At 37.3% G+C, this 18,012-nt stretch overlaps 1 pseudogene; it reads left to right on the plus strand.

The window, feature by feature from the left end:
• Positions 1-7,088: 7,088 nt before the first annotated feature.
• Positions 7,089-9,683, plus strand: LOC120120634 (annotated as a pseudogene).
• Positions 9,684-18,012: the final 8,329 nt, after the last annotated feature.

An 18,012-nucleotide genomic window follows, 5' to 3' on the forward strand; every position in this document is an offset into this window, starting at 1 on the left:
TTTGTTTTTGTTTTTTTTCTTTTTTTCTTCTTCTTTCTTTGCTGGATGAGTATAATACTTCAATTGCTTTGAGCATCTCCTTTTCCTTTTGCATTTTGGAGATTTTCCATTATTCTTGATTGGATTGATCTTCAAGCGCTCTGTATTTGACATACCTTGTAGTTCAAAACTTTCTTGACTTCATGGAAACTTGTCTTCGTAATAAAACTGTATTGACAATCTTTATTCTTGTGAGCAAATATCCTTCACTTTACCCCCTAATGTGGAGGGTGATTCTTGGTTAGGGTTGGATTAGAAGAAAAATCATTCAGGCTCAAATGGGGACAACAAAGGATATATATACATTAAAGGATAAATGAAACAATGTCGTTCATCATCTCATACACAGAAACCTTTGTAAAAAGAGATATCCACAGGGTGATGAATATTCAAGATTATCTTTATTTACATGAAAAAATGTAATTAATGCATGATATATATATTTCAATCAATCACTTTTTCCTTCTTCTTTGAGTATGCCTCAATCACTCGAAATCATCTTCAATAAGTTGATTCATGATGCCTTATATCGTCTCTTCTTGCAGGAAGATTCCCGGATAATTGAAAGTTTGGTTCTTTTAAGGTTTTTTTGGTTTATGATGGTTTTGTATTTGGAAGGACAAATGTGTGACTTATGGTGGAATGTAGTGTCATCAATCAATTCTACCCCGAGAAGATAAATATCTAGAGTGAGTGTCTCAAAAACAGGTAGATACATTTCTTCAGAGTCTCAGATAATTGTAGTGTCAGAATTTGGTTTTTGTATGGGTCGAGTAATTGGCGTTGGATGGGATATGGAAGATATAATTTTACCACTTGCCAAAGATCTATAACTCTTGGAAAATTAAAAGAATATTTAATCTACTTGATACTCAATAATCTCAAGGTTAAAACTTGATTCCTTGCTCATAACCATAAAGCAACACACATTTATTTATTGCACAAAAGGTGGAGAAAGGAACAAAAAAACAAGTTCAAACAAGATGCTGAAAATAGAAAGTACTACAGTGGTAGATAACACTTTTACTTGTTTATTTATCATGCCTCATTATTCCTATAAGATTAAGTGTGTATTTGGACCAGGGTTCTTTTCCTCATTTTGCCCCCCATTTCTTGTGTCAAAACCCCTTTGTCAACAAGCATCTCAATTTCTTTTAACAGTGGCCTACAATTGCCTATAGAATGCCCCTTTTCCCCAAAGTGGAAATTACAAACACTATCTTGATCATAACTATGAGCAGAAGGGTTTGGTGTCACTTTAGTTGGTCTTGGTGTGATGTATTGACCTTTAACCAAATGAGGATACAAGTCTGAAATGGAAGTTTGGAACACTTCCAAAGTTTTTCTTGATCGCATGACTTTTTTTGGTCGATCCGAACAGTTACTTGCTCTTTTTCTTTTGCAATTGCGAGGACTCTGGATACGACACTCATTCACATGATCAGCTTTTGCTTTTTGATCCGTCGAGCTCCTGGATGTGACTTTTGAGTTTTCTTCATTGATTACATTCTCAATTAATTTTTCACTTGTCACAAGATTCTCAAATTCCTTCGTCGGGTTTGCCTGCATTAACTCGAAGAAAGGCGTTGGAAGGGAATCACGAAACATACGTGATATCTCTTCTTCTAACATGGGAGATTGAACTTTGTACTGCCACTCCTCTCCATCTTAAGGCATATTCTTGAAATCTTTCATTGGTTTTCTTCTTTACTCTTCGAAGATCCATACATGTTGGAGCTAAGCCTTTAACATACCGATATTGTCCCAAAAATGCATCAGCTAGATCAACCCATCTCTTGATCCGTTCTTGGGCCCACTGATTGTACCATACTACTGCTGGGCCAACAAGGCTATCATGGAAAGAGTGAATTAACATATCATCAGAACTTAAATATCCTTCCATTTTTCTGTAAAACATTCTCAAATGGATTAAGGGACAACTGGTGCCATCATATATCTCAAAATCAGGGATTTTGAAATCATGGGGAATAACCAAATCTAGAACCAAACTGAGCTATCGTGCTTCTAATTCTTTGTGGTGGGTTCGAGTGGGATGCCCCAGGGTTCGTTATCATTCTCGACTCATTAATCTGATAGCATGGTTGCTCTTTATCAGTTATCTCTTCTTTATCAGATATCATCCCCTGAATAAATTGATTTGGTCCATCTGGTATTGAATCTGATGCTTCTTTCCTAATATCCTGAGGTAACCCTGTCAATTGTTCTGGCCACTGATCTTGTAATCCCTCATAAGATTGCTCCATTATTTTCATGATGATGGTAAAGTAAAATGAATGAATGACCTTGGTTTTACTGTTACAAAACCTTTCATTAATTATTTACATGTTTTTATATTTAATGTATATAACAATATTTAAAATAACAAATGTAACGTAAATGTGAAAATGCATAAATGTAAAAATAAGAATGCAAACTGTGCAATGCCAAAGCAAACACAAAAGTATAAATACAAGATAAAAATGCAAAGATGTGAAATGCAAATGCATGTATGAAAAGGTGTTACTCAAGAGTGATCATCTTAGAACAGATTTCATTGAACACAAAAGTTTCGGTACATCAAACAAAACTTTTACATGTAGGGGATAGCTTTTACTCCTAATTTCTCTATTTCCCTTAAAAGCCAAATTAACTTCCACTCATGCTCAGGTGTGGAGTTATCAATATGCTTTAATTCTCTCGTGAAGCCAGCTATGTCCACCAGCTTATGAGCCACATTGTTTGCTTGAGCAGCAACTTCATTCATGATATTGTCCTTTTCCTTCATCCTCTGTGTCAACTCTTGAAGTTGTAAACAATATTGTTCATTTTTTCTTGTGAGAGAATCTTTGTGTTCCAAAAGTTCTCGTACAAGATCTCCATAATCATCTAAACATTTCTTCAATGTCTTGTTCTTGTCGATAGTGGCTTTTAATTCAGTATCAATTTCATGCTGATGAATCTGATATGATGCTTCCATATTGGTCATAGCACTATTCAACATTTGATTTTTTGCTTGACATTTTCCCAATTCAATGACAGTTGTATTGCATCTTTCTTCTGCAACTCGTGAATTATGATAAAACTTCTTGGCTCGACCTTCATGTATGTTGACCCCTATTATCTACTCTTCTGGGGTGTTTCCTATGCCAGCATTTTGAAAAGCCTGACTGACCTTCTGGAAATCTTCTTGCATGTTTTCCATTTTGGTGCTCAATTCCTTGTTTTGATCTTTCAAATGACGTATTTGAACTTCGAATCTCATCAAATCTTCTTCCTTTTGGACGCCCCTACTGATGCTCTTACCTTTGAATACATTTGGTGTTAATCTGGCAGGATCTTCAGTTACCAAACTAGGTTGATCATTTATCATAAACTGTAAGGCTCCCTGATTCAAAAGTCTTTGGACTCGATGTTTGAAAGCAAGACAATTGTCGATGGTATGCCCTTGAGCTCCGACATGATATTCACAATAAACGTTGATGTCATACCAATTCGGATACAGAGGTTGGAACGGTTTTATGCAGTATGGAGCCATTTCTCGCGCTTCAAGTAGCTTCTCATATAACTCTTTATATGATATAGGGATAACATCAAAATGAGAACCACCTTTTGTCTTGGATTGAACCTGAGTTTTAGACGTCGGGAGCAGACTAAACTTCGATGATTTCAGATTACATGATTTCTTCTCATCACTGGGAGCTTTTACAGTGGTCACTATTTCTTTAGTATCTCTAGACGATTTGTGAATACGAATGATGACTGTCTGTAATTTCTCAAGTTGGTTAAGATCCGAAGTCCCTTGCGTATCTGACATTGTAAGGTTAAGTTCATTGAGCTCTCTCTCTTTCTGTGCAGGAATTTCTTTTCCTTTGTCCAAAACAGATATTCTATTGATCATCTTGGTCATTTGCTCTCTTATTTCTCGTATCTCCTTTTGCTCTTCAATGGGCATACGATCTTTGGGTGCATAGCTTGCCTCTATCTTCGGGGTTTTCTTAGGATGTCTTTTCTTGGCCGCATCATATTTTGTTTGATCATAAAACTTTTTGTCCATTTACGATTTCTTTCCAATATGATGAACAATCTTTCCAGTAAACACCTTTTGGTTATGCCATGATCATGCAATGCAAACAAAAGAAATCAATATGAACAAATTAGAGCAATGTAACATGCATGAAAAAATAAGAAAAAATAGAATAGTTAGTACCAACTAATGGAAAAAAAATCTATCTATCAAGGTATAAATCTTAACCTCATGCTTTCTAGTTCCATGCTTTGTTTGGAAAATTTAACCTAACCACATGATTTCTAGTTCGCATGCATTTATTCAGGAAAAAGAAAAGGAAATAAAATAAATTAAAAGCTAGAGCTTATTTCTCATTTGTGTATACCCACTGACAAAATTTCGACATGGTTTCAGATCGGGAGAGTTTCTAGGGTTTATTATATGCAGGGTTTTGGTTCTAAGAGTAAAGGTACTCGAACTGTCCTTGTTGATGCCCCCTTGGGTTGTCAAACCCTCAATCCTAGTCCATTACAAACTTTAGTGGATCGAGTTCAATTCGAGGGGACACATTTCTCTATGCCTGACACAGAGAATAAATTCTCATGAAAACATATAGCATATAAACCCCGAAAGTTACTTGCTAGGTCTGACACGGAGAATAAATTCTCACGAAGACGTCGCTTTCACTCCCACTTAAAAAGGACAAGCTTGATTAGAAAGCTTATGTTATGCAATGCAAGTGTTGTGTGTAAGGAGAAATGTTCAAACCTCTAACAGACAAATAAAATAATTAATACCTGAATAAAATAAAAAAAAATATTAATAAAATAATATAAAAATAATAAGTAATAAAAAATTTGAAAGAAAAGAATTAAAAATTAAAAATATGAATTTTTAATTTCTAACTGATAGAGACAATTTACAATTGATTTTAAAGTTTGACAGTCCCCAGCAGAGTCGCCAAGCTGTCGTAACCGGTTTTCGTACGGGCACGAAATTATTACTTGGCCGGAAAAGTGATGTGAATAAATGGTTTTTTTTTAAATGTTTTGGGAGTCGTCATCGACCTTTTAGATCAGGTAGGTCGAATACCTAAAAATTATCTTTTAAAAGAGTTTTTAAGAAAACATCAATTAAAATATAAACTGGTCTGCGTTTTAACCAAAAATTCTTTCTTTTTAATAATAAAAGGGATTCGTGGTCGATTACGTTTGGGTAAGGATTAGCACCCCACAACGCCCAAAATTGATACTCATTAATTATAAATTGTCTCCAATAATAAAATTTAAGAATTCAAATATAAATTTAATTTATGATCATGTTATTTCGTATTTTAATTAGAAGAATATATATATATATATATAGAGTTTTGTAAATAGAACATTTATTTATTTAAGAATATTAGAAAAGGGCTTACAGTTGCTTTAAGACAGCTCTTTTCTTCGATATTAATAAATAAATAAATATTAAAAATGTAATGATCTTTTCTAAAAATAATTTAAATAAAACTAAATTATTATTTTTTATAATATTTAATTACTTAAAATACCAGAATAGAACATCCAGTTGCTTTAAGACTGTCCTTTTCTTTGATATTGAAAATAAACATTATTATTTAAATGAATATATGTATATATATTTATATGACTAAGATGAAAAAAATAATGATAATGAAAGTAACAATTTAAATATATCAAAAGCAATAATAAAATAATATTAAAAATAAATAATGAATAAAAGAAATTAAAATTCTAAAACTAAAATATAAAGTATTAAAATTAAATATACTAATTCGAAATATTATGAAAGATAATGGTTAATAGTGTAATTTAACATAATTAATTAATTCGGGATATAAATATAAATTAATAAAATTATAAGGGATTAAATCAGTTATTTACCTTAAATATTTATATAAACATATCAGTGACTAAATTATAAAGTAAATAAAATTAGAAGACCAAATTAAAATGTTTAGAATTTGATTTTAGTGACTAAAATGGAATGTTACAAAACTAAGATGGCTACGGAAAGGGTTTTTCCATGCGTGCAAATTACGCATATACCCCTACCCAAAACGACGCCGTTTGGGAGGGGTATATAAGACCCAAATGGCCGGCCCTTTGGGCCATTCTCCTCATTCTCTTTTTTCCCTCTTCTCTCTCTAAAATGAGAGAACCAGAGTTCTCTCTGGCTTCTCCTACATTTCTCCCGCCGGAGAGAAACTAGTCCCGGCCAGCCACCGCTACCGGGCTCTGACCACCGCTGCCGGCCACCGTCGATGGTGGTCGAAATTCACAAACCTACCCCAAATCGAAGCTTATTTGATCCTCAAACCAAATACGACATTCTTTAGTTCTAAAAGTCCCTCAAATAGCCTAGATCTATAGTTTTACCTTCGAAATCCAACTATTTCCGATGGCGTGGAGAGGCTCTTCGATGATTGCTTGTAAGTTTCTTGATCTATTTCCTTTTTTTTCGATGTTCTGTTTTGTCGTTGGTTGTTTGCTCTCTATTTTGGCTTTGTTCTTTCTCTCTGTTGGTTGTTCGCCTCCGTTCTCTCTGTCCCTTTTTTTTTCTTACAGGATCCGGTGGCTTTTATAGCCACCACGGCGTTCTGTTTGGACCGGTCCCAAGAGGGAAACCTTGGTGAGTTACCAAAGCTAGGCTGGTGACTCACCGTAGGTATGGTTGTGGGCTGCCATCTGGCGTTCTGGAGGCTTCAACTAGGCGTGGCAGTAGCAGCGGCGTCAACTTGGGGCGGCTGACCGTCGGTAGTAACTGGTTGGACCATCTGGCTTGGGAGGCGTCGGCAGAGACGGCTGCTGACCTTCTGGAAGCATCAGAGGCGGCTGGGAGCTAGGGTTTGAAAACCCCAACTGAAATGTTACAAACCCTAAAGGGTTTAGGTTATGCTGTGCCGATTGTAACTGTAATCGGGCCCCAATTTTGGGCATTGTAATATTTATTTTTTATTTAATAATAATAATAATAATAATAATACTAATATTAATAATAATAAAAAACGAAATGAAAAAAAATTAATGTTTACACATGGACTGGAGTGAACTGCACCGAAATTGGAATTCCAGGAACCGCGGATGCTTTCAGGGTGACCAGTTTGATCCTCCCGAATAGCCAACTTCTGGGTTCGATTTCAGAAGATATTGGCTTTATCAAGCACCTTCGCCACTTGGATCTTTCGAGCAACTTCTTTAATTGAACCTTGCCGAGCTCTATCTTCAACTCGACTGAGATTCAGGTACTGTCATTGTCCGATAATGTCATCTCCGGTGAGCTGCCTAAGGCCATCGGTGGCATGGCTGGTCTTCAGATCTTGAATCTCTCTGATAATGCCTTGGCCGGGAAGGTACCCCGTAATTTGACTGCTTTGCAGAACTTAACAGTTGTCTCTTTAAGGGGAAACTATTTCTCAGGTGATGTACCGAGTGGGTTTCGACTCGGTTGAGTTACTCGATTTGTCGTCGAATCTGCACAACGGGACTCTCCCCTTAGATTTCGGTGGTGGTAATTTGGGGTTACTGAACTTGTCTTACAACAAGATTTCAGGGTCTATATCACCGGAGTTCGCTGCGCAGATTCCTAGTAAAGCTACCATTGATCTCTCATTCAATAACTTAACGGGTGCAATCCCAGATTCTCAACCTTTGGTTAATCAGAATACAGAGTCATTTTCAGGCAATGTCGATCTATGTGGGAAGCCATTGAAGTATCCTTGCTCGATTCCTTCAACACTTTCAACTCCACCAAATACGTCCCAATCCATCTCACCGGCCATTGCGGTGATACCAAAGTCAATAGATTCAACCCCAGTTGCAAGTTCAACACCTGGAGAACAAAACAACGTCCAAAACCAAGCGAAAGCCGGTCTAAATACAGGCACGATAGCAGCAATAGCTGTAGCGGATTTAGCTGGCGTCTCCATTATCGGCATGGTCGTTCTCTACGTATACCAACTCAGGAAGGGAAAAGCTCTAACACAAAGCACCGATGCATCGAGCAACCTCGAGAAAAAACCGAACATTCCACTCTTGACAGTAATGTCATCGTCGTGTTCATGCATTAAGCTAAAGCTCATGGAGTCATCGGAGACCACCAGTTCCGATAGTGAAATGGAAGAGAAAAAACAAGTCTTGGATGTCAGCCCAGCTGAGGCGTACCAGAAAGGAGGGAAGCTATTGAAGTTGAACGAGGGAACGGAGCAGCTGGAGTTAGAGACTCTATTGAAATCATCGGCTTATGTTTTGGGGACGAGTGTGTCGAGCATTGTATACAAAGCCGTGCTGGATAATGGCACTGCATTTGCCGTGAGAAGGATCGGAGACAGTACAATCGAGAGGCTAAAGGATTTTGAGACCCATGTAAGAAACGTAGCCAAGTTAAAGCACCCTAATTTGGTTAAGTTGCTTGGGTTTTACTGGGGAAACGATGAGAAGCTCGTCATCTATGAATATATCTCCAATGGCAGCATCGGTTGCTCCAGTTACAGTAAGTTCATCATCTCTCTACTTTCAGATTATGTTCATACGTTAGTAGAGGATGCATTATTAGTGCATGTTAGTAATATCGTATACCGATTTACTAAGTTACGCCAGTGCAATATGAACCGTCAGATTTGTGTCACCCTCTGAAGTACTGTCAAAAATGCAGAAAGTTTGTGGGTATTGAGTGGACTGTAGCCCGTAAAAGATGGTGACAAAAATTCTTCGACTATAAAAGTGTGTCAGTACTCAGTAAAAGTAATGATAATTAATTATCCAAAAAAAAGTAATGATAATGAAGAAAACTACATAATACGCCAAGGTCATGGCTGTGGGGGGATTGTGTCGTTTTCTAACGTGGGATTTGTCTGATAAATCCTTTCGTCTTAGGATTTATCGATTTGGTTTTCATATTAAGAATGCGATTCTTTTTTGGTGTTTTCTAGACCGAAAGAGAAACAGAACTCAAACAGAGTTTGCCCGATTGAATTGACCTAATGATGGCATTTTAACATCAGACAACATTGTTTTGTTTTGTTCCAGAAACAGGAAGGTCGGGATCATCATCATCGCCATTCCATTTCACACTAGATGCCCGTCTCAAGATCGCAAGGGGAGTGGCTCGGGGTCTGTCCTACATTCACGAAAAGATGTAAGTGCATGGCAACATCAAGCCCAGCAACATCCTATTAAACTCCAGCATGGAGCCTTTAATAAGTGACCTAGGACTCCACCGTGTAGTGTCGGCCATGTTTTTAACCATCCAACCGTCCGCCGCCTCTTCATCGGCGCCGTATCAAGCACCCGAGTCAATAAAGAACCTCAAACCAAACCCCAAATGGGATGTCTACTCGTTCGGCATAGTTTTGCTTGAACTTCTTAGTGGGAGAGTTTTCACCGCCGGAGAGTTGGTACAGTGGGAAGTACCAGTGGGTTCCGACGGGGAAGAGAAGGACCGGGCTGTCGGGTTGGCTGACGTGGCGATAAGGAATGACATGGAAGGCAGTGAAGAAGCCGTGCTGGCATGCTTCGGGTTAGGGTTTAGTTGTGCATCGTATGTGCCGCAAAAGAGACCTTCCATGAAAGAAGCAGTTCGAGTCCTGGAAAAAGTGGCTTCTGATTCGTCTTCATGTTAACTTGACGATGCATTTATGTCTTACAAAAAAGTTGTCCTTTGTGATTTTGTTTTTGTTTCCTCCTTGTTACAACTTGAATGCTTGCATAAACAACGGGATAGATTAATTTCTTCATTGCTGAACAAAAGTGTAACTTGTTTGACCCATTAATCATATGAAATGGGTTTTTCCCCAGTAGCGAGAAAACGACACGTATTTGCCCCAATAGGACATACCAGATTTTATTTTGTAATATGTGGCAAATGGTAGAATACGAGAAACTCGTCACTTAAGATTACAAATTCGATTAAATATATTATTTTAATGGTCACAGTTAAGTGGTCTCATGTGTGTTATTATTTTAATATATTTAACGGGACATGTGGGCTTTAAGAAATTAATTTTTTAATTCATTAAATAATTTTAAAAATATATATATATAATTCGTTACGTCGATGTGACAAGTTCCCTAAAATTCAAAAAAACTAGTCGTTGTGCAACAAATAACTACAACAGTCAATATGAATGCGTCACCTTGAGGTGATGAGTTCGATTGGATTTTTTTTTAAAAATTTAGTCATTTATAGTCATTGGGATTTAGGGTTTTTACTATATATTGTTACGAAAAAATTGAGAAAACAATCATAGTTTATGAAAAATTCACAAAAAAATTCTATATGAGAAGAAATGTTATGCCTTAATGATGTCTATATTTCTTCAGTCGAACTATGTTCGGAAGAAGAACGAGACATTCGTCAACGAGCAACGACACTGAGAGATCCTCATCAACAGATTATTATATATCTACAACAATCTGGCCTGTATCCGACCACATTTCTGCGTGGTTTTAAAGTGATCCTGAAGTTGATTTCGACTCTGATTGAACATTAGAGGTCCGAGACGCATACTTTTCATTTTTCGAGTGGTGAAGTGACGATTATGTTAAAAGATGTTACTTACCAACTCAGTGTTCCTGTTAATGGTGCGGTCGTCGTGAGTTAGAAAAATTACAACTGATTTGGTATTATTCACAAAGTTTTGGGAAGGATGCCACCACATGAGGTCTTAGATGGGTATCAGATACAAATCACTTGGTTGGAGTCCGAATTTCAAGTGACGAATGACTCTACCGAGGAGGAGGTCCTATTTGGAGCCCGAACATATCTTCTTTAATTTATTGGAGGGATATTATTATCAGATAAATCTGATAATTTGACACACACTCAGTATCCTCCTATATAATTTTAATAAGTGCCGTAATACTAGTTGAGGCTCGACGATTTAATATTTTTATACCGGGAACTTTGCAAGGCTACAATCGTCGAAAGGGGTTCAAAAGTCGATGTAGCGAGTTGTCTAGTATCGATACAATCTTGAGCATGGTACTGATTCCCATTTTTTACTCCAATTACACCAACTATGGTTGAGTTTCCTCTGGCTGCAAGGTAATTTTTAACTAAATTTACGCTAATTTATTTTTATCTGTTTTTCATTTTTAATTTATATTTTTTAGATGGCGACATAAAATAATCAAGACCAAGTTGTCGGGTTTAACTAAAAGAGATATACGAATGAGGATCGATTTCGCCGATCGACATGCGGTAAATATTCAACTGCATTATATTAGTTATATATTATTTTTAAAATTAATTAACTTTTATAATTAATGTTTACAGTTTTTTTTGGTTTCCTTATTGTGACAAAGAGATCTACTGGTTACTGCCACCGGGATTTTTTTATGGGTCGAAGTTGTGGTGTGTCGTTATATCTTTATTACACTTTGTGATTGTTGAGATGCACGCCAAAGACAGAGTGTTGCGTCAGTTTGCGTCTCATCAACTAGTTCCTATGTAAATATTTGATATGGACACACTCCATGGAATTGATACGTATGGAAAACATATAGAAAATTGGCTAAGAAAGCATGTCGTCTACATTGAGCAATGGAAGCAACGTAATTTATCTGCTCCTCTGCGTTACAAGATTACACCTACAGACCTAGATTTCAACCTTTCTCCCTATCTCCGAAATTATAAAGCAAATGGGAAACCATATCTCGCGACGACGGAAGAGAGGGAAAAATTAGAGCAATTGAAGGTAAGATTTGCAAAGTCCAAGAAATCCTCATCATCATCTTATGCTTCTACGAATTATTTTGCATCTCAAACTAGTTTGGTTTTTTATCCTCCATATCATGCTTCAATTGAGACTTAGTCGAATTGGGTTATAGGTTCATGGGATGAAATGTAAAACACTCAAGCATCTTTGACAGAACATTCGGGTGAGGGTGAATTTTTACATGTAGGAGAGGAACTAGGAATTTATTATAGCGTGACTATTTTTTTTTCTTTCAAAAATACAATTTCTTTAATGGAGGAGGTCTAATAATTTTTTCTTTATTTATTTTTTTAAAAAATATTTTTTATATTAATTAATAATTAAAAATATAATTTAAACTAAGGATTTCTTAGCAGCGATGGTTTCTTTTTGGGCGCACGTTAGCAGGACTGATGGGTTTCCAGGATTTCTTCTTTGTTGCTAATTTCTTCTTCTTCTTTAGTGTTTCTGAGTGCTTGCGACTGGGTTGGTGGATCTATGGCCTTAACGGCTTCAAATCTGGACTGGAGGAAGCTGTTTGGGGGAGTTGAGGAGCAAACCTTAAACTTCTTCTTGCCTGAGGTTTCGGATGGGATCTCCATGGTCAAACCTCCATCTGCAGTGATAGATGAGGGGATAGTTGAATGGAGTCATGCGGTGGTGGGGCAATTTATTAGCACGACTCCTAATTTCGACTCTATGCAACGAATTACTGAAGTCCTCTGGGGGGAAAGATTCGACTGCCAAGGTAAGTATGGCTGATTCAAATCTCTTTGTATTTTCTTTCTCGAACAAGAAGGTGAGATATTAGATTCTCGAGAATGGGCCTTGGCATGTACAAAACAAGCCACTTGTACTGAGGAAGTGGGAGCCGAGCTTGCAGAAGCTCGATTTCGATCTCAAGCACATTCCAATCTGGGTGCAATTATACAATATACCCCTCGAACTCTATTCTAGGGCGGGCCTAAGTTACATTGCAAGTGTTGTGGGGAATCCTCTGTATATGGATGACATCACAGTATCTAAGGCAAGGTTAGAGTATGCTAAGGTCTGTGTGGAGATTAAGGCAGGTTCTAAAATTTCTGAGTTGGACAATATGGTGATGAGTGATCGCTCTATTGTGAATATCAGGGTTTACATTCCCTAGTTGCCCAAATTTTGCTTACACTGCAAAACTTTTAAGCATCATTCTAATGTGTGTACTGAGGTAGCCAATGCTTCTCTGAAGAGGAAGGAGACCCAAATATGGAGGAAGAAGAATATTCTCAATCCCACTGAGCTTAATGAAAAGGAGAGGCTGATGGAAAAGGAAACAGATCCTCCTAGTCTACCTCTTTGTCCTAATGCAACTATTCCTGATGGTAGTATTGAATGTACAAGAAAGACTGAGTTGAAGGTTAGGGATGCTGAGGAGTTATCTGTTCAGACCCTTCAAGAGAATACTGATACTCTTGTGATTGATACTGGCCAGGCTAAGCTGGATCAGGTTGATATGATGAAATAGACTACAAGTGGTGTAGAAGCTATGCAGTTAGCAGGGGGCATGTTAGTTTCTGGTGGTATGCAATATGTTTTTGGTGGTATGCAATATGTTCCTGCTGGAGGTGAATTTCCTTCCTTGCAAGATTCCATGGTGATCAAGAAGAAAGTTAAAGGGAGGAGAAAAGAAAATACATGCTCCTCAAGCAAACTAGAGGTGCTGGCAAGTGGTGGTGGCCATGACCGAAAGCCTGAAGAAACTGCTATGGGAGTCACTGTGCTCCTCAATGAGATTAAAGCAAAAAAGAAGGATATGGTTGAGAAGGTTAAAGTTAATGATACAAGTGTAAGAGTTGGTAGTGGAGGTCTTTCTATCCATGCTTAATGTTGATTTGCTTCTGGAATGTGAGGGGTATTAACAACTCCCTCAAGCAAAGAAAAGTGTTCAATAGATTAGAGAGCCTAGGGGTGGAGGTGATTTGTCTCATGGAGACTAGAATTAGAGAAATCAATATTTCTAAGTGGATTAATGCTCTATCTGATGAGTGGAATTATGAGGCCAATTATAATTTCATTGATGGAGGTAGAATTTGGATACTATGGAAGAAGAGATTTCATTTTTCTGTAGTTGGGGGATCAGACAAAGCCCTTATCATTCTTGGTGATATTGATGGCCACAAAGTTTTTATTACTGCAGTTTATGGCAGTAATAATAGTCAAACTAGGAGGGGTATTTGGGAATACTTGAGAAACTTGGAGAATGATGTTGGTACTTCTTATTGGGTAGTTGGGGGTGACTTCAACATTGTAGCTGAGGTTAATGAGAGCTTTGAATGTGATTTAGGGTCATATTCTTCATCTGACATGGAAGATTTACATGGTTGCATGGAGGACTTGAAGCTGCAAGATCACCCATATGTAGGACCTATTTTCACTTGGTCTAACAAGCAAGAACGTTCCTACTTGGCCAGGAAACTAGATAGGATTCTTATTAATCCTCAGTGGATGTTGCATTTTCCAATCTCCTTTGCTGAGTATAAGGCTATTGGAGTATCAGATCACTGTTTGGAGATTATTTGGACTCAAAACGAGGATCAGATTCATAAACCAAAACCTTTAAGTTCTTCAATTACTGGACTGCAAGTGAGAATTTTCTAAGCAGTGTTAAAGCTTCCTGGTTACAGCACTGTGATGGTAATGCTATGCAGGTGATGTTTTCAAATTGAAGAGATTAGAGCCTATATTGAAGGATTTGAATCAGACTTATTTCTCTGATATTTCTATTAGAGTAACTGTTAAAAGGGCTGAACTGGAACATATTCAAATTTCTAACCTTGCTGCTGCTAATCAGGCTGGGATGGAGGAGGGGAAGAAATTACAAGCTACTTTAGTTGACCTGGAAATGACTGAACTGGATTTCTATAGACAGAGAGCTAAGGTTCACTACTACAGGAAGGTGACTTAAGCACAAAGTTTTTTCATCAGAAGTTGAGTCTAAAAAGAAGAATAACACCATTAGAGTTCTTAAGAATGAGAATGGGCAATTACTAGAGAAATTTGATGATATGGATGCTGAGCTGGTGGATTTTTACAGTAGGCTTATAGGGGCTGCTGACCCCTTGGTTAAGAGTTGCCATCCATAATGGTTAAAAGATATATTGAACCATTCCTTTCCTGCTGGTGCTGAGAGAATACTAGAAGGTGAGATTTCAGACAAGGAAATCAAGGAGGCTTTGTTCAGGCAGAGGAGGGACAAGAGCCTAGGCCCATATGGGTACACCTCCTGGTTTTTCAAGGCAGCTTGGGAGATTGTTAATATAGACTTCCTCAATGCAGTGAGGTACTTTTTTCATTCTTTTTATCTCCTTCCAACATTTAATGCTACTACTATTGTCCTAGTGCCTAAGTCCTTGAATTCAAGCATGGCTAAGGAATTTAGGTCTATATCTTGTTGCTCTGTTGTGTATAAAACAATCACTAGAATCCTGGTTACTAGGCTTGCCTAGTTTTTCCCTGGTATGATTTATGTTAGTTAATCTGCTTTTGTTAAGGGCATAAGCATCACTGATAACACATTGGTAGCACAAGAAATAGTTAGGGGTTATTCAAGGAAGAATCTCTCCCCAAAGTGTGCAATCAAAGTTAATTTGCAGAAAACATTTGATTCAATCAGTTGAGATTTCCTGTTGAATGTTCTTGATGCTATGAGACTTCCTAAAAAATTTTGTGGCTGGATTAGAACCTGTGTGACAACTCCTAGGTATTCAATAGCTTTGAATGACAGCTTAGTAGGCTACTTTAGAGGTGCAAGAGGTGTTAGGCAAGGGGACCCTTTATCCCCTTACCTATTTGTGATTGTCATGAATTTTCTCTCTAAAATGCTTGATGTTGCTGCCAGGAATAGAATTTTCAGATTCCATCCAAGGTGTAAGAGGATCTCTCTTACACATTTATGTTTGACTGATGATTTGTTGTTGTTCTTTCATGGATCTTTGGACTCAGTGTTGGGGGTGCTTAGAATCTTGGATAAATTCTATGATTTGTCTAGACTCAAGTTGAATGCCTTGAAGACTGACATTTACAGTTGTGGAATTTTTGGAGGTGAAGTGGAGCAAATCAGAAATGCAACAGGTTTTAGAGTTGGATAACTCCCTGTTAGGTATTTGGGGGTGTCTTTGGTGACTATGAAGCTTTCTGGGACTGATTGTAAAGCATTATTGGAAAAGATCAAGGGCAAGTTGAGGCAGTGGTCTAGTAGGAAACTGAGCTTTGGAGGGAAGCTGCAGCTCATTAAAGCTGTATTGTTTAGTATTTTCTCCTAATGGAGCAGGCATTTTATTCTGCCTAAGGGAGGCATCTTGGACATTGAAAGGCTGTGTATGAGGTTCTTTTGGAAGGGCAATGACTCCCCTGCTCGAGGTGCCATAGTAAGCTGGAGTCAGATCTGCTCACCTAAATCTGAGGGAGGTTTGAGACTTAGAAACTTGGCTGGTTGGAACAAAACCTACTGTCTGATGCTTATTAAAAATTTATTGGCTGGTGAAGGTTTTCTGTGGATAGCTTGAATTAAGGCTTACTGCTTTAAGCAAGAAGATTATTGGAATGTTGCAAACAAACCTCATTTCAACTGGACTCTTAGGAAGCTTATCAAAATGAGAGAACATGATGGATGTTTGTTTACTGCTTCTATTAACTGGTCTCAAATTAGGGGTGGTTGGATATGGGACAAAATTAGGGATAAGAATGACAAAGTGGTATGGCATCGACTTATATGGTTCCCTGTGCACATCCCTAAGTTTTCTTTGATTACATGGATGATTATTCTCGATAGGTTCCCAACTAAGGAGAGATTAGATCATTTTGCAATAGTGACTGATGCTCGATGTGGGTTCTGTGATGCTGATTTAAAATCGAGAAATCATCTATTCTCGGATTGTCTATACTCAGGGAGAGTCTGGGATGCTATCATGCAGAGTTGTGGATTGCAGCAGCAAAGCCTGAGCTGGGATGATCGACTGCGCTGGTTTAATAGAAATTTAAAAGGCAAGTCTCTGCTAGTTCATATTCTTAAACTAGCTTGGACAGGGTATATTTACTTCATTTGGGAGGAGCGTAATCGAAGAATTTTTAGAGGATTGTCGCGCCCGTTTGCTGCCATTGTAAATGTTATCAAAGAGGCAGTTAGAATTAAATTGTATATATACAACATAATAGGCTGGATACTGTAAATAGACAATTATGTACTGATTGAGGTCTTGTATAGTTATTTTGTTCTCTTGTAGCAGCTTGCTGCTTTCTTTGGATGAATATAATAATTGATTATCCAAAAAAATAATTAAAAATATAATTGGCGTTCCGCCCTGTAATTACATGTCTAATTGGATCAAGGCACAACTAGAATGGGTTAAAATTTTAAACTTTTATAAATTCATGGGCGGTATCATTATTCATCCTAAAAGAAAACAAATCCAAATTGCCCTTTTCTTCTCAATATATAATTAGATAGATTTTGACTATAAATCAGAACATCCCTTCCTTTCTCTTACTATTATTTAATAAAACCAGCCTTCGGTATTTCCAATAAACAAGTGAATCGAAACAAATCCAGTGGTGCTACAGATCTACGAACCGGGTGGGCCCATCGGTTCTACATTCTGCCCAACTTTATATTATATGGTCTGATCTTAATCATTTGATATTTCTATTTCATGTCACCATTACCTACCGCCTTCCAACTTGCACAAGCTTCACGCTACTTTGAGGAGCGTGGCGACTGCATCCTTTTCTTCGATTCACCAACCCTTAATCATAAATATATTACTCATCCAATTATAAACATAAATGTATATGTACCAAAATGATAAATAAACATAAATGTATTACTTTTTAGGATAAACTCACTTAATTTTTAATAAATTTTTATTTTAAACAAATCAAAAATAAAAAATAATAATAAAAACTAAATGATTAGACTAAATTAAAATAAAATGTTCAAATAATTCAATCATCCAATTTAGCTCCTATACGTTGTGTAGATGGCTAACAGAAGGAATTATTTTTTGCCAAAAAATGGCAGATTTAATTGGAAAAATAAAACGATTATAACCCCACTGTCATTCTCGTCGCGTCACTGTACGTTCCGACTTCTCCGCTCCAAAAGATAGCGGCGCGTGCATCCGCCCAACCCTCGTTCACTGTATCTCACCTAAGCCAAAAGGGAAAAAATGGGTATAAATTCTCACTCTTTCTCATTTCATTTCCTCGCCGTACTTTC

This window comes from Hibiscus syriacus, unplaced genomic scaffold (genome assembly GCF_006381635.1).
Source record: "Hibiscus syriacus cultivar Baekdansim isolate YM2019G1 unplaced genomic scaffold, ASM638163v2 tig00110342_pilon, whole genome shotgun sequence".
Lineage (NCBI taxonomy): Eukaryota > Viridiplantae > Streptophyta > Magnoliopsida > Malvales > Malvaceae > Hibiscus > Hibiscus syriacus.